Here is a 17,303-nt window from a genome sequence, read left to right on the forward strand (position 1 = left end):
CCAGCAGGGTAGCTCCGAGCTGTCTGGGTGCTCGATGGGCCCCGAGCAAGACGCAGGGCACACAGCAGGCGCTCAGCAAGCGTTCCCTGAACGAACGCGCTAATCGAAGTGTCACGCCCGCAAGACGTACACGGCCCCGCGGGGCGGAAACAGACCCAACACCACCGAGGCGTCCCGGGGCTTCTGGGAGTCCCAGCTGCGCGGCCCGAGAGGCCTCGAGGAGGCTCTAAGGTCGGACCCACGTCCCCGGCGCCCTCCCCGGGGCGTAGCAGCTCAAAAGACCGATTGAGGTGAGTGAGCGAGCCGCGTTCGGAGTCCCGGCCAGTAGCCCCAAAGCACCCCTCGCCCCCGCGCCTTCCACCCTTTTGGCTCCGACTCCCGGCTCCTTCGCGATTCCACCTGCGGGGCCTCCCCTCTCCTCCAGCCGCGACTCTCGCTACCTTTTCGAACCTTTGGCGCTCCCCCTGGTCGCGTCCTCCCGCCCGGCGACCATCCCCCGCGTCGGGGCGCGCCCAGGGCGCACCGCGCCCGCTCCCCAGACGGGCTGGGCGCCCGGGATACGGGAGGGCGAATCCCTTTAGCCTTTCCCCCTAATCCGGAGCATCGCTCGATGCAGTCGGCAGACTCCACAGTAGCGTGGGAAGGCACGCCCCTGAACCCCCGGGACTAGGGCAGGGGAGGGGGCGGTGCCGGTGCGGAGGTCACCCTCCCGGGGCGTTCGTAGCCTCCCATTCGTTCGCGGACCCGCAGCTCGAAGCCCAGAGCCGAAGCTGGTTTGCTGAGTCGCGGGGCGGGGCCTCCCCCAAGCCCGTCCCTCGGCGAGGGCGGAGGGAGGAGGAGAAGGCGGAGGCGGAGGCGGAGGAGGCGGAGGAGGCGGAGGCGGAGGCGGAGGCGGAGGCGGAGGCGGAGGCGGAGGCGGAACACAAAACCTGCAAGTTTTTTTTTTTTCTTTTGCACGTAATTAAAAAATATATATATATATATTTTTGCAAACCCGAGGGGTCCCGCCCGGAGCGGGCGCCTGTCCGGGGCGCCCGGTTCGCGGCGCGGGGCGGCGGCAGGGGCCTGGCGGAGGCTGCCGGGCCGCGGCCATGCGATCAGGCAGTGCGCTGACCGGCCCAGCCGTTCGGCCCCTTCTGGGTCCTCCCTTTGCAGCCCGTGCGGGGCCGTCTCGGAGAGCCCGCGTCGACAGCTGCTCAAACATCAGGGTGAGTTTCTCACAATGTAGCAATTTCTCTTTAAATCTCTTAACTCTCTCTATCTGCGAGTCGGGGCTGTGACAGGGCGCAAAAGCGAGGGGGGAGTGGGGGTTGGCGGCGAGGAGCCGGAGCCGGGGCCGAACCCACTCCCCCGACACTCACACACTTAGCCCCCCAACCGGGGCGCATCGCCCGCTGCCTCTTTTTCTGTTCGGCGCCCACCACCCCCGGCAGCCCCCCCTCACCCCCCGCGTCTCTCCATCACCGCCGCCCCGATTCTGCGGGGACCCCCCCCCCACCCCGGGCTCCCCTGCCCAAACCCGGCGCCCGGTGCCTCCCCGGCCCTCCCGCCGGCTGCCGGGGATACAATGGAGCGGCGGAAAAACGAGACCTAACGTCCCATGGGGGGAGGGGTGGGGAGACCCCCTCCCCCGGGCGGGGGGCCCCCCCTCCCCTCCCCTCCCCTCCCCTCGCCCTGCTCCCTGCCTTTTGGGGAAGAAGAGGGCAATGGGGCAGCGGATGGTGGTTTCCCGGCCGGAGCTGGCGAGCCTTCCTCTCCCCCTCTCGCCCGTCCCCTGCGCTCCCTTCTCAGATCCCTCCGGGGGTGCCGGAGAGAAACGGGGCCTCCGGCCTGCTGGGGAGGGATGGATGCGGAAGGAAGCCACTGGGTCTCCACCTCCCCACCGCCCCGAAACAATGAAAGGAGTTGACTTGGTCCCCCACCCCCCAGCAATGAAAGGAGTTGACCCCCGCCCCCGCTAGCTGGTTGTTGCCGGAGGGGGCCGCTACGGGGGGTGGGGGGAGGAGGGAGGTGAGCCTTACCCCTGTCACCTGCGAGATTTGGGGCGGCCCCCCATCTCCACCCCCTCGGCCTAGCAATGGGAGGCACCAGGCCCAGCCCGGGCACCGCGCTCGGGTGGTGAGCTTTAGCCAAAGGCAGCCGTTTCCCTGTGGTGAGCCCGGACGAGCCGGGCCTGAGGCCTCCCCGGGTCCCTGCGGAGGGCGGCCGGGCCGCGGGCACCCGGAGGGAGGGATGGAGCAGGAGGGCGGAGGGATGGAGCCATCTGGTTTTCCCATCCCTCGCTGCCCCTCGGCTGCTTCTCCGGCTCCTGTCACGGGCGGCCGCGGGGAGACCAGGGACCGCGGTCTGCCCAGGCCTTGGTCCGAGGCCAGCGGCGAGCGGGGCGAGCAGCCGCGGGCGGGCTCGGGAGGCAGCGGTGATTGGGAGGCACGGCGGCTCCTTCCTCTCCGCACGCCTTTGTTTTGCTTTGTGGTCCTGAGCAGCTGAACTTCCCGGGAGGTGGAGTCAGAGGCCGCTGTGTCAGCTGTCCCCGGAGGCCGGGGTGACAGGTCCCAGCCCTCTGGTGTACCCGGACCGGGGCTCCTGCCCGTGCTCGGCCTTCTGCCCGGACAGGCAGCCCCTTTTGTCACACAGCCCTCCGGTAGTCTAGATCTGGGGATGTATTGAGGGTTTGCTTTTCCCTCACACCTCCTTTCCCAGGGCGCTTGTCAGGGAAACAGTTTTTAGAAACACCCCCAGACTTCACGGCCTGAGATTTCTGAGAAGTGCTCTCACACCTCTCCCCTCGCCTGGGGTGGGGATGGGGGCCTCAGTCAACGCCGACCTGCTAGGGTGGTGGGAGAAGAGGGGAGGAGGACAGCTGAGGAGTCACCCCCTTCCCATGTGCCAGCGTCCAGTGAGACTTAAGGGGTGTGCTTAGCTACACCCCCCCTCCCCCAGAGCTCCCCCACTCCTGGAAGGTGGAAATAACATCTCCTACCCAGAGAGCATTAGGGATTGGCTACTGTTAGGTGCGCTACCCACTGGCCGCCACCCGAGGAGGAAGTTGGGTCAGTTATGTGATTCCCATTTTGCAGACAAGCTAATGGAGGCTCAGAGAAGCTAAGTGACTTGCCCGGGGCCACACAGCCCCAATCTGTAACCGTCTCAAGTTTTTCCAACTCAGCTCAAAACTCTTAGGTTCTCCTGTACCCCTCTTTGGCAATTTGTCCCTTTGACTTCAGTTGAGTCTCAAATGTAGATAATACCAGGAAGGAGCCGCCGAATCCCCCCCACCCCCCAGCCCCCCGAGTGATCGTTTGGGGAAGGAGTAAGGAGCATCTGGAAGCTGGGCTGAGGGCAGGATGCTTTCACCTGTGGCTGGAGCAGAGCGTTTGCCTGCAGGAGCTGAGGATTGGAGGTGTGGAGTCAGGAGAAGGGGGGCCCCAGGCCTCGCTGGCTGGGGTTTGGGGGGCACTTGGTCGGTGGCCCCTCTGTCATCCTCTTCCTCTTCCATCTGAGCTGGGACTCAGCCCCGCTGGGCGGGAATCTGAGCTGCCAGGGACCTTCGTCGTCACTCTGCCCTGTGACCCTCCGTGGCGCCGTGATGTAGCTGGCAGAGAACTCCCCTGTCCGTTCTCCCCTCGGCCTGGGTGGCAGACTCCCTGTCCCACTCTGTAACCTCAGGCACTAGATTCAACTCACCAGTCCTCAGTTTCCTCATCTGCAGGTGGGGATCAGTAGAGCTTCCTTAACTGACCTTGCGGTGACTGAAAGTTTTATCCAAGCGTGTTATTTTTATTTCTCCTTCAGCATACGGGGATATGGCAGGCCTGTAGGGTGGGGAGGAAAGTTGGGTGCTGGGTATTTTAGGGTGAATGGCAAAAGGCATCTACCTTGGAGGAGTTCCCTGTGGTGGTGGGTGAGGGCAGGCAGTAAGTAAGGAGTTCCGCTTTGGTGACCCTCTGTCTCCAGCTCTCTGGGACCCCGCCCCTTCAGCACTTACTGGTGCCAAATACACATTTGGTGGCGGGGAGTGGGGAGAGGAGGAGGAAGGGCTGGGGAGGGCCCAGCTTACCCAGTGAGGGGGGCAATACGGGCGATCTTGTCATTTTACAGATGAGGAAACTGAGTCCAGCGGAAACCTGTTCCATGGCTGAGAGGGGACTCCAGCCCAGACTTCAGGGACGGGGGTGTGATTGGAGAGAAGCTAACACTTTGAGGGACACCCTGCAAATACCTTCCTGAGGTGACAGACATCATAAGTAATCATAATTCCTGTGGGGTGGGGGCAGGAGGGGAGGGGCTGTAGGTCTCTCTAGGGTGAGTGCTTCCTGAAAGTTGGAACTGATTTTGGGGGGCAGGGTGGCAGTGGAAAAGGGGGGAAATGTGAGGCCCAAGAGTGACAGGCCTATGCCCCGCCCCCCTTTTTTGCCCGCTTCCTTCCCAGAGGCCTCAGGGGCCTTCCCCAACCTTCCCTGGGGATGTGGGGTCTTCCCCCTCTCCCCTCTGAGAGGCTGTGAAAGGGTCCAGGGGTCAGCACCAAGCCCAGGGGGCCTGGCAGGAGGGTCCTTGGGTGTGGTGTGGGTACCCCGGGGTCCTGGGGGGTCACCTTTGAGCCCCAGGCCCAGCCACCATCAGAGTTCCTGCCCGCTCTCCCAGCTCTCCCCCGTGGCTGTCTTGATTCCTGGTCTCAAGAATGCGGAGGGCTGCTGGTGGGGGGAAGTTAATTGGAAACAGGAAAACATGGCATTCCTTTCTAGCTGGCCTGGGCCTGGAAAGCAGTGAGGGGCTGCCTTTCTCCCTCTCCCGCCCTGCAGGGGAGAGGTGGCGGGGGGAGCATGGTTCTCTCACCTCTGTCTCTTCGGGGTCTTTCCCCCACCAGGCTCCCTGACTCTTAGTGGAAACAGCAAGTTGCCTGTTTTACGTCCATGATGTAAAATGCTCTCCCACCAATCAGAATGACTTGCCCCCCTTTTTCACCAGGTCATATCCAAGTTTGTCCCCGCTCTCTGAGGGCAGAGGGCCTGTCTCAGTTGGCTCCCCAGCGTAGGCTGTGTCACACTAGAGACACATGGGAAATGTTTGGTTGACTGGTCCCCAAGGATTCCCTCCTCCTTCCTTCCCTAGACTTCTCCCCTGCCTGGGGTACCACCAATAGAGTTTTATCCCTATTGACTGAAGCCTTTGTGTCTCAGTGGCATGCAAGATCCCCCAACGGGAAAAGAGAAGGTTTTCTAAGACATTTCTCCTTTGGCGACAGTTTTGTGTCCTGAGTTTGCAGGTATTCATGGTGGCGGGGGATCTGTTGGCAGGAGAAGCTGGAGAGAGGGCCTGTCTGTCTGTAATTGTTCCCGATGAAACTTCCTGAGGGCCTACTGTGTGCCACGGACCTGGGGCCCAGTTATGATACTGGGACCCGATCCGGGAGAAGGCTCGAGAGAAGTGTTGTCTTCAAGGCTGCTGGGGGACTTTGATGCCTTCTGTCTGGGTGGTTTGCAAAGGCTCCAAGGGGGAAGCAGCTTCTTTCTCTCTTTCTCTTTTTTTCTAAGTGATACATCCACATGGGACAAATTCAAAACCTCAAACATAGTAAGTCTCCCCCTTTACCCTCCGGGGCATCCCTGGTCCCCCAACTCGCCTCCCCAGAGCACCGCCTCAATCCTGATGTTCTGTGCACACACATTTATATACCTGTGTATGTCTTAAAAAATATTTATTTTGCACAGATGGTAGCCCCCTCTTCCCGTCGTTGTGCACGTTGCTTTTTTCACTTCATCTCCCTGGGAGATGTGCACAATACATGGAGGTGTTTCTTTGGCTTTTTCTCAGCTGCATTGTATTCCTCAGTGTGGGCAAATCCTCCTTGACTCAACACGGATATGGAGGTGTTTCCTAAAGTTTCAGCGTGCAGAGCCAGAGGGCATGCATCCATTTGTCTTACTGGGAAGTGGGTATGCCAGCGGGGTGAACTCCTGGAGGCGGGATTGCTGGGTCAAGAGCCTGCGGTTTGTCATTCGGTCACTCTTGGGAGGCACCTGTGGAGCTGTATCTTGAAGGAAATCGTTTCCCCTCCTGTTCAAGTCATCCCACCCATCCATCCATTGTCTTTGCCTCTTGTGACCTCCTTGCCCCTTCCTTCCTGCCTGTGGCCTGCACCCTGTGCTTGCCACTTGGTGTAGAGGTCAAGGGTGGGGGCGCTGTTGATTCGAATCCCGGCTCTGGCGCTTGCTGGCTGAATGGATGCAGGCAGGGGGCTTGCTGGCTCTGGGCCTCAGTTGTCCCCTCTGTTAAATGGGTTCACCTCAGTACCTACTTTTGGAAAGGTTGTCGTGAGGATTAAATAATACCCATCAAGGTGCATGGGTAGCCTAGCTGAGTCATTCGGTGGAGGTGTCATCTGTCATTCTATGGCAGTTCTGTCTCCTGGGGTGAGGAGCCCCTTAGTTCTGGGCTGTGAGCCCCCTTACTGGCAGGCAGGGGAGGGAATGCTGGCTTTTGCACTTACCTGCAGCGTGACCTTGGGCAAGCGATCCTTTTCTGGGTCTCGATTTCCTTGTCTGTAAAATGGGCCCATGATGGCTCCCTGGCAGGTGGGCTGTGAGGGCCGAAGGAGGCACTGCCCTCCCCAGCCGGGCGTGCAGTAGCTGTTCAGGAAGGAGCATCTGATGTTGCTGTTATTTTCACTATGGTTACTGTTCTCCTGTGGGCCCCACGCTGACTTCGCCACTCTGAAAGCTCTCCATTGTCTTCCTGAAAGGCACATAGGGAACATTGTTGGCATTCTAAACCGCACAGCAGCGGAGGGCACAGGGCAGGCTGCTGCGGCGGCATGGCCCTGGGGACAGACAGGGCTGTCCTGCTCTGGGTCTCGCTTTCCTCATCTGGAAGAACGGCTGTGATGGGAGACCTACCTGTGTGCTCACGGATGTTCAGTGCTTAACACAGTGCCTGACATATCACAAGTGCTCAGAAAATGTCAGTGGCTGTGATGGTGGTGGTGGTGGTGGTGGTGGTGGTGGTGGTGATGGTGTTGGTGGTGATGATGGTCATGATGGTGGTGATGATGATGATGATGATGATGGAGAGAAATCTCCTGTGGAATTAGATACCTGCGTCCTTGCCTCCTTCCCCTAAAACCCCGGGCAGTCAATGTTGGCATTTTAATCAGAGGGAAGGTTCCAAGGCAATCAAATACCCTTTGGGCCTCAGTTTCCTCATCTGTAACAGAACTCATGGGGTCTTTGTGAAGCTTAAATGAGTGAAGATGTAGAAAGCTTTTAAGACAGGCCCCGGCTTGCAGGAGTGCGGTGAAAATTCACTTTGCTTGTTATTATTTTAATTTTTTATCATGGAAATTTTAAAGTACCTACCAAGAGTTGAGAGAATAAAATAATCAACCCCTGTGTACCCATCGCCAGCTTCACCAATTTTCCGCTGATCCCTCCTCCCGCCCCCCCACCCCACCCCCCGCGCCACCCTGCACTTTCTTTTCCCTTTTCTGCTGGAGTACATTTAAGCAAATTCCAGATAGCATATCAGTTCAATTGTATCATTATCATTACTAATGGTGTTATTATTTTTGGTATCCAGAATCTGTTTCATCACCTCCGGGTTCTATCCTGTTCTGTGCTGGAAGAGACATTAGGCCCATTTCATAGATTGGGGAAATCGAGGCTGCAGGCAGTAAACTTTGGTCAGGTTGTCCTTGATCTGTGTTCCCATCCTGTCTTGGCCAGCCCAGGCTTTGCACCTTGGTGGCTGTTTCTGATCACACGGGCTTGGGGATTTATGCCTGGATGTGGGTTCTGATATTCTGTGCAGAAATCACAGTCAGAGAAGGTGGGCCAGTGGCAGGGGGATGGACAGATGACCCCGGCAGTGAGGGGTTACTGGGTCAGCCGCCCGGGTTCGAGTCCTCTTTCTGCCCCTTCTAACCTTGTGACTTGGGGGCAAGTTACTTCCTTTCTCTAATTCCAGATTAGAGAACCAGAAGTACAGGAATAATAAATCGATGCTTCTTTCAAGAGCTTTTGCATCAGTTAAATCAGGTCCTGAGTGGAAAAGTGTTTTGCAAGTGCCTGGCTCAGAGTAAGCGCTCTGCAGAAGGTAGCAGTCACCATTGTCACTGTAGTTAGTTATCATTTCCGTGGAGGCTGTAACCAAACGCTCCTTCCAGGGGTAAGAGGGTCAGAGGAAGGGTTATATCCCTGGAGCCCCTGACCAGGCCTGGCTGCCTTAATCCCCCACTTTTGCTCACTCCATCCTCTATAATTCTCCTTCAAAGTGTTTCTTGTCCTTCGAGGGGCTGGAGGGGGCTGTTGGCTTCTAGGTAACCACCCCCCCCCCCAGCCTCCTGTGTCCCCTATGTCCCATCCTGGCAGCCTTGGGTGCAGAGTGAGGGAGGACCATCTCTATGGCTGTGGGACCCTCGTTAATGACCCCTGGGGCCGTGGAGGGAGCCCCGGTGGCCTCCGCAGCTTGGAGGTGAAGGGCGGTCCATTCCTCCAGGACACCTGCAGATCGAAGGTGCCTGGAGCCCCCTTTCCAGAGGATGGATGCCGCCCTGCCTCTCGTCCACTATGTGGTACTGGGCAGGCTGTTGCTCGCAGATGCTCACGGGATGATTGTGGCAGTTGGCTAGATTGTAACCTCCCTCCTGTCCTTCAAGGCACCTCACCCATCTTCGAACACCAAGCCCTCCAGGCTAGGTGACGGGGGCCCCCGGAAGAATTCTCAGCTCTTTACCCTCTCAGGCCAGGCTCCCCTCGGCCTAGCAGGCTCTGGCCACGGTGGCCTCACTTCTCTCCCCAGAACATGCCCAGTGCCCTCCCGTTTTTGTGGACATGCATCCCCCGTTTTTTTTGTTTTTTTTTTGGCGGTACATGGGCCTCTCACTGCTGCGGCCTCTCCCGTTGTGGAGCACAGGCTCCGGACGCACAGGCTCAGCGGCCATGGCTCACAGGCCCAGCCGCTCCGTGGCACATGGGATCCTCCCGGACCAAGGCACGAACCCGCATCCCCTGCATCGGCAGGCAGACTCTCAACCACTGCGCCACCAGGGAAGCCCCCATGCATCCCCTTTCACAGAAAGTTTTGTGTGTGTGTGTGTATGTGTGTATGTATTTCTCCCCCAACCTCTCATTGAGTGTAATTGGCATACAATGAACTACACAGATTAAGGGTGCTTCTCCATGAGTCTTGCCAAACCATAGCAGCGTGTGTAATCCACACCCCATCGAGATCCAGAGCGTTCGCATCGCAGCCAAAAAGTTCCTTTGTGCCCCTTCACCATCAACACCCCCTCCCAGAGCAGCGGGTCACTGGCCCGCTGCTCGTTTATCCTGTTGTGGATCTGCCTTGCCTCTTCTTGAATCTCGCAGACGTGTGTGGTCCTTTGGGTTGAGCACCTCAGCTCAGCATCACTGTTTTGAGATTTAGCCTTTTTATCACTGAGCAGGAGTCCTTGGGAAGGCTTTACCTCCTTTCTCTCAGGAGAAAGAAATCTGCCCCCCCTCCCCCCCTTGAAGTCTCATCATCCCATTTGTCCCTCCCCTGGGTGCCCTTCCCAGCCTCAGCCTCCGGCCTAGGGACGCTCTCCCATTTTACTGCTCCACCCCTCGTAGCCCCATTGGGATGTAGGTGTCCCGTGAGCTTTTCTTCAGGCCTGGCTTTCTCACTAGATTCTATAAACTACAGAAGGAGGGAAATGATGTGCCCCGTGTTCTCAGCTCCTGGTGTGCAGTAGGAATCCTGTAATGTTTGTTGCCTGACTCACTGACTGACTGAAGGATGGACATGTCACAGGCATGGAGAAAGGGAGCAGAGAGCCTGTGCTTGCGGTCGCTATTCTGTTTCTTAAAAAGTGTGACCCACCTGCTTCCAAAGCACCAAAAATGCCAATCTCGGGGTGCCACGCATCTCCTGGGAGTCCTGGTGGGTAGGGCCCGGGAGGCCCCCAGCCAGGCTCAGCTGCCTTCATTGCCCGCCCCCCCGGGCCCATCCCCCCACCACTTTTATCAAGCCCGACCCCTGAGTGGTTTCCTGGCTCAGGAAGCCCAGCCCTCAAAGCTGCAGGGCTCTGCCTGCAGTGGCAAAGCTCCACCGGCAGGCCCCTCACCCAGGACAGGCAGCCATGGGTCTCCCAACTGCACTTGACACTTGGTCCATGGACATTGCCCATCCTGCCCTAGCCACCTCCCCACTGCCCAGTACTCGCTCCCTAAGTGTCTTCAGAGACGGAGTGAATCAGGGCCCATGGGACAGGTCAGGACTGCCCACTGCTCATCAGGGAGACTGAGGCTGGAGGGGGGCGCTCAGGTGCTGCCCTCCTCAGTTCAGCCAGGACTGGAAGCCACACATGCTGTGTTCACACAAGCCATTTGCTGTAAGTTACGCCTCCTTTTACAGAGATGCTAAAATGGGCAAAGACTCAGGTCTCGAAGTTGATAAAAATGTCCGGGAAACTTCTGCTCCGTCTTTGCCTCTGGTTTCTGTGGCCCTTCCGGGCTGCCTGTGCTTTGCCACCTAAAGTCTCAAAGCTGTTCCGTGAGGAGCTGTTTTCCTTTGTCAGATTTCTGTCTCCTTAGCTGGACCAGCAGAATTCCCTGACATCTGCCCAGCCCTTGCCCGTCCCCGAGCCCGTCCCCCTTCCACAGTCCTATTTTTTCTTTGCGACCTTTAAGGGGCAGGGAGTCGTGTGTGCATTGGTCACAGGGGACACTGAGCCAACTTCTGGGCCTGAAGAGCCCCTGGCCAGACTCTGTAGCAGAATAGGGAGATATATTTAAGGGAGTTCCTAACAGAAGTCTGCTTTAAGCAAATGAACAGTAAAAAATATATACCCACACACATACATTAATATATGTTACATATTATTATACTTTATGTAATAATTTAGTGGTAAATTTAAACTTAGCAGTATAATAGGCATGTAGTAAATGTATATATTATATACACATATATGCAAGTGCAAATGTATATATCTATATCTATATCTATATATATATATCTGTATAAGATTCCCTTGTATTCTCATTTCCTTCCCTGGCCCAGTGCCCTGGCAAATTGTTCTGTGCCCTGGCAAATTGTTTGCTTTGTGTGGTGGATTTTTGCTTTCTACAGAGGATCCTGCTGTATTTTTCTTTCTGAGTCTTTTTCGCCCAACACCCACTCTCAGGCCTCCTGTGTTGCTACTTGTGCATCTTGTCTGTTGCTTCTCCTGGCTGTGGGACTCTGTGCGGTGCAGTTTTCATGGTTTGCTTAGAATTTTCCCAAGGGCCAGACCCCCGGGTTGCCTTCCTTTCCCAGTTACAGTGAGAGGTGAAGTGCCTTGTCCAAGGTTACACAGCTAGCTGCTGGCAGAGCAGGGATGTGAATCCAGGCGCATTGTACTGGTTAATTCAGACCCACATAGCAGGCCTCCCTTGTGCCGGGCCTCAGAGCTCTGCACTCGGGACAGGGGAGGGGGGTAAACCCAAAACACACCCATCCTCCCTGCAAGGTGAGCTCAGTGTCTCAGGAGTGTCAGCTGGGCTGGTGAAGGCCAGGAGGAGGCATTGCTTGTGGGGTATGTTGGTGCATCAGGGCAGGCTTCCTGGAGGAGAGGGCTTCTGGGGCAGGCTTTGGGCTCCATGCCATTTCTAGCAGAGAGAAACCTGGGATGCTTTGCACAAAGGCCAGTTGAAGCTTCACAGGGAAAGAGGACCCAGGACACTGGGGCTGAGATCTGGGGTGCTTTGGTTTTGTTGATGGGAGGTAAGGGAAGGAGGGAGTCCAGGATGATCCAAAGTCACTGGCCTGAGCAACTGAGTGGATGCAGGTGCCCTTTCTTGAGATGCTGTAGTGGTGTCTATAGTTTGGGGAACACAAACCCCAGAGAGTAAAGCTCCAGCACCCTCTCGGCTGGTGGTGAGGTGCAGACGGAATGAATGAATGAACTGGAGACATCATGCGTGAGAGACGGTGACATGGAGTGATCACTGAAGTCCCAGGGATGGGGATGATTCCCCAGGGAGAGGACAGGAGAGGGTGGAGAGTCAACTTTGGCAGCCACCCACGTGTAGGGAGGGGTGGGAGCTTCTTTGGCCAAAACAGAAAAGGAGGAGGAGCAGGATAAGGCAGGATCAGCTTCTCAGGAACAAAGTGGGAGAGTTTTTAGAAAGGTTTAACTTCCATGGACCTGAGGACAGGCTTCCTGGGTTGGATGAGGCTGTTGTGGAAGCAAAGGTTTCCTGGGTTTGATGGGTATGTAGGGGCGGAAGCCAGATTAGAATATGGTGAGGAGTCATGAGAGAAGGATGGCTTCGTGGATGGATGGATGGATGGATGGATGGACGGATGGACGGACGGAAGGCAGGCAGATGGAGCTCTTGGCAGCCAGAGATTGGAAAAAAAAATCCTGCTACCCTTTATGGCTCCCTAGTGCCCTCAGGTGAAAGTCTAATCTCACCTCCCCCCACAGAGCCCCATTAGTCTGGCCTGGGCTTATCTCCCTGACCTCATCTCCTGCCCTTTCACCTTGCTTTCTTCCCACACCCAGCTTGTTCCTGCCTCCCCACCTTTGCCCTTGCCTCTACTTGCCATGACCTTCTCCCATTCCTTCCTGTCTCTGGGCTCCTCGTCCTGTCCTGCAGGCCTCTGCTTAAATACCGCCTCCTCTGGGAAGCCTTCCTTGACGACCCTGTCCAACTTTCTCCATGTCATGCGGTTTGCTTCTGTGTGAGGATTCATCCCCCGGACCTGACTTGGGAATGCGTCCAGACTCAGTATTCACTGCATGAGTGAGGGACCAGGCTTAGAGAGTTTTAGGATCTGAGCAGGCTTAGAGAAAAGGAAAGGAGCAAAGGAAGATTCTAGAAGAAGAGGGAGGAGGGGGGGGGTGGGTTGGGCTCAAGAGTGAAGCTTCCTTACAGGTCAGGAGATGAGGAAGAGAGGGGTGTGAAGGCAGAAGAAAGATGTTTGTGCAGTTGGGAAGGAGTTCAGGAGGCCAGTGCAAAGCTGCTTGGAGACCGGAGGGGGTGGCAGGAGGTGGGGGGCGGGAGAGGGGGAGGCCGGTGGTATTGCCAGCTGTTGGGAGGGCGAGAGCTTTGGCCGTCCTGCCCCAGCTGGGAGAGGCAGCCGCCTTTTATCTTTTCCAGGACAAGGTCTTAAGAGCACGAGGTGGTCCTTAGTGTGGGGGAAGGAGGGCTGAGGTCCTTTGGGGAACCTGCTCGGCGGCCTCCGACCTTTCCCCCAGAGAAACGCATGCTTGACTCTACATCGCAACCTTTGGCGGAGGATTTCAGGGGTGTTGTGGATTCAGTTAGGAGCTTTCCACAGCTCATGACCGTAGCAACAATAATAATAACAGCCCACACGGCCATTGGTACCAGTCTAGGGCCCTCACAAGTCCTGACTCCGTTACTCACGTTAGGACCTTAGGAGGTAGGTGCAGTGAGCATCCCCATTTTACAGATGAGGAAACTGAGGCACTGGGCGGTTAAGTGACTTGCCCAGAGTCACACATCTGCTAAAGGGTATACTGGGGATCCCCCACCCCACCCTGGGGGTCGCAGTCTGGCCCCAAAGCCCAGGCTTTTAGCCATAAAGCCTCACTGTTTGCTTGTTACAGGGACCAGGACTGAAAGCCCACAGTCAGGAAGTTGCCTTTGCCCCGCCCCGCTCCACTCTGCTTTTTGCCCTGGGATCCAGCTTGGGTCTCAGCTTAGCCAGTGGAGGCCCCAGCTCAGCAGGGTGCCGTCCCACCCTCCTCTTTCCCTTTTTACCCTCCGTGGTGTCTTCATTAACATAACTGTGGCGCCCCCAGCTTCCTCGGATGTGTTTGTGAGTTTGTGAGGGAACCCCGGTGGGTGACTGACAGGGAGATCTGCAAGGAAGGGGTCAGGACCCCGGAGGCAGATCTGGCCTGGAGGCAGCTGTGGGACTTGGAGCAGGGGCCCACCACCTCTCGCAGCCTCAGTTTCCCCATCAGCGAGGGGGGTGGGCCTGATGCCTTCCTCTCGGAGGTTTCATAGATGACGTCACATGTCAACAGATGTGCTGCAAATTTATGGCAGTAAGCAGCTTCCGAGGTGTGTCAACATTCAGAATATTTCAGACCACAGCGCAGGCTGCAGTGAGGTGGAACAGCCCTCAGCCAGGCAGGGCAGCTCCCCTTCCCCAAATAGGCTAAAGATTTCTGCAGCAAATACTATTCCTGCTGCTAATATATCTGTGGCTGTTCTACACTAAGAAGGATACATAAAGATAGTCATTGCAGGTTAGCTTTTGCCCCACAGTGAGTAAAGGGGAAAACAAAGGGATGGTTTTTAGAGATTTTTGGAGGTTGGAATTGCAGGTATGGGGTAGTAGATCGAGATGATCTGGGACATGGTGGGATGTCTGTGGCGTTTCATTGAGATAAGGTACCACCTGGCACTTAATAAGCCCGTTGTAAGTGCTGGCTGCTATTATTATCACTGACCAGCCTTTAGTCTGTACCTACTAAGTCTGTGCAGACAGATTGGGCTGTGTTGCAGATCAACAGTTTCTCAAACTTGAACGTGCACACGAATCCCTTGGGGAGCCTGTTCAAATGCGGGGTCTGATTCAGCGGGTCTGTGGCAGGCGTGAGACTCTGCATTTCTAGCAGGCTCCCAGGGGACACTGAGGCCGCTCCTTTGAGTAGCAAGGGGTAGAGTGGTTTCCGGACGATTTCCGAGTTGCTTCAAGGGCCCTGCACTGGATGCCGAGGCTAAGATCAGATTCCTTAACTCTTTGGGGTTTGCCAGTTTGAGGGCAGATCTGTATGAATTAATTCAACACGGAAAAAAGTCATATATAACACTATGAAAGTCTTTTCACTGTCCCCTGTCCTGCCCTCTCTAGAGGAGCCCTATGTGAGGAGTTTGGGTGCATTCTTTCTACCCCTCTATTCTGTGCATACATTTTTTTCCTCTTGCTCACACGTACCATATGAATTATTCTACAGCTTGCTTTTTAACTTGAACAAGTGTCTTAGAATTATTTCCATGGCAGCAATCTAGAGCTCCACTCTTTTTTTTTAATTGAAGTATAGTTGATTTACAATGTTGTGTTAATTTCTGCTGTACAGCAAAGTGATTCAGTTATACATATATATTTACATTCTTTTTCATAGTCTTTTCCATTGTGGTTTATTACAGAATATTGAATACAGTTCCTTGTGCTATACAGTAGGACCTTGTTTTTTTTAAATAATTAAATAATTAATTAATTAATTAATTAATTTTTGGCTTTGTCGGGTCTTAGTTGTGGCACATGAGCTCTTCACTGTGGTGCATGGGCCTCTCTCTCCAGTTGTGGCACGCGGGCTCCAGAGCACGTGGGCTCAGTAGTTGCGGCACACGCGGGCTTAGGTGTGGTGTGCGGGCTTAGTTGCCCCAAGGCATGTGGGATCCTAGCTCCCTGACCAGGGATCGAACCCACGTCCTCTGCACTGGACAGCAGATTCTTAACCACTGGACCACTAGGTTAAGTCCCCAAGAGCTTGTTTTTTGTTGTTGTTGTTGTTGTTTGTTTGTTCATTTGTTTTTTAAGTTTTTTTGTGTGTGTGGCTGCACTGTGCCGCACGTGGGATCTTAGTTCCCCAACCCGGGATCAAACCCACATCCCCTGCATTGGAAGCACAGAGTCTTAACCACTGGACCTCTGGGGAAGTCCCAGGACCTTGTTGTTTATCCATTCTGTATATAATAGTTTGCATCTGCTAATCCCAAACTCCCAATTCGTCCGTCCCCCACCCCTCCCCCCAGAACCCGTTCTTTTAGCAAACTAAAGGAGGAGTAGTAGTCCATAATTTATTTAACCTCTGCTCTATGGATTTTTTTTTTTTTGGTTCCAACTTTTACTGTGAGCCTATATATGTCTTTATATTTAAAGTGTGCTTACATTTAAAGTGTGTCTCTTGCAGACGGCAAATAGTCTATGTCCTTTTGATGATTGGAATGTCGAGACCAGTGCTGTCCAGTAAGAAAATCCTAGCCACTTATACATTACTTAAAATTTTCTAGTAGCCACAGGAGAAAGAAATAGGGAAAATTAATGTGAATATATTTTATGCAACCTGTTATATACAGAATACTATTATTTCAACACGTAATCAGTCTAGAAGTCACTAATGAGATATTTTACAGTCTTTTTTATTGTGGTAAAATGCACGTGACCTAAAATTTCCCATTTTCACCATTCTTAAGTGCACAATTCAGTGGCATTATGTATATTTGCAATGTTGTGTAACCGTCACCACTCTCCATTTCCAGAACTTGTTCATCCTTCCATACAGAAACTCTGTGCCCCTTAAACAATAATTCCCCATCCCCCTCTCCCACCACCTACTGGTAACCTCCATTCTACTTTCTTTCTCTATGAATTTGACCACTTCTTCCTCATATAAGTGGAATCATACAGTATTTATCCTTCTGTGTCTGGCTTATTTCACTTACCGTAATGTCTTCAAGGATAGTCATCACATTTGTAGCATCTATCAGAATTTCCTTCCTTTTTAAGGCCGAATACTATTCCATTGTCTGAATAGACCACACTGTGTTTATCCATCCAATAATAGACAGACACTTGGGTTATTTCCACCTCTTGGATATTGTGAATAGCGCTGCTATAAACATTGGCGTACAAGAATCTGAGTCTGCCTTCAGTGCTTTTGGATATACACCTAGGAATGGAGTCTCTTGGTCATCTGGTAATTCTCTTTTTAACTTTTTTTGTTTGTTTGTTTTGCGGTACACGGGCCTCTCACTGTTGTGGCCTCTCCGGTTGCGGAGCACAGGCTCCGGACGCGCAGGCCCAGCGGCCATGGCTCACGGGCCCAGCCGCCCCGCGGCATGTGGGATCTTCCCGGACCGGGACACAAACCCGTGTGTCCTGCATTGGCAGGCGGCTCTCAACCACTGCGCCACCAGGGAAGCCCTCTTTTTAACTTTTTGAGGGATCACTGTTGTCCACGGTGGCTGCACCATTTCACATTGCCACGAGTAATGCACAAGGGTTCCGATTTCTCCACATCGTCGCAACAACACGTGTTGTACAGTGTTTTCCGCCTTCCACCCCGCACTGAGTTTTTGAAATCCAGTGTGTATTTTCCACTCAGAACATCTTATTGGACTAGCTCCGTTCCCAGGGCTGGGCAATCACACGAGGCCTCTCTGAGTGGACGGTGCAGGGTTAGACCGTTCGTATTTGCCCTCATTACTGATGTGGCTGCATTGAAATCTTCTGTCTTACTGTTCATTTTTGGTTTATCTCTGGTGTTCTTTGTTCCTTATTCTCTCGTTTCCTGCCTCCTTTAG

General features: G+C 54.8%; 1 protein-coding gene across 8 annotated transcripts in view; it reads left to right on the forward strand.

Annotated features, from left to right (window-relative positions):
• Positions 1-229: 229 nt before the first annotated feature.
• The window catches only part of LOC308605469 (BRD4-interacting chromatin-remodeling complex-associated protein-like), a 147,188-nt gene continuing 130,114 nt past the window's right edge, over positions 230-17,303 (forward strand). For 3 of the 8 annotated variants that reach the window (XM_081215518.1, XM_081215513.1, XM_081215517.1), the window contains exons 1-2: positions 681-1,208; positions 4,099-4,228. The gene's annotated coding sequence lies outside the window, so the exon portion shown is untranslated. Of the gene's footprint in view, positions 291-680; positions 1,209-4,098; positions 4,245-17,303 lie in introns of those variants that run through there. The other 5 variants (XM_081215515.1, XM_081215516.1, XM_081215512.1 and 2 more) reach the window with 4 other exon arrangements.

The sequence above is a fragment of the Mesoplodon bidens genome (genome assembly GCF_964165515.1).
Source record: "Mesoplodon bidens genome assembly, chromosome: 18".
Taxonomy (NCBI): Eukaryota; Metazoa; Chordata; class Mammalia; order Artiodactyla; family Ziphiidae; genus Mesoplodon; species Mesoplodon bidens.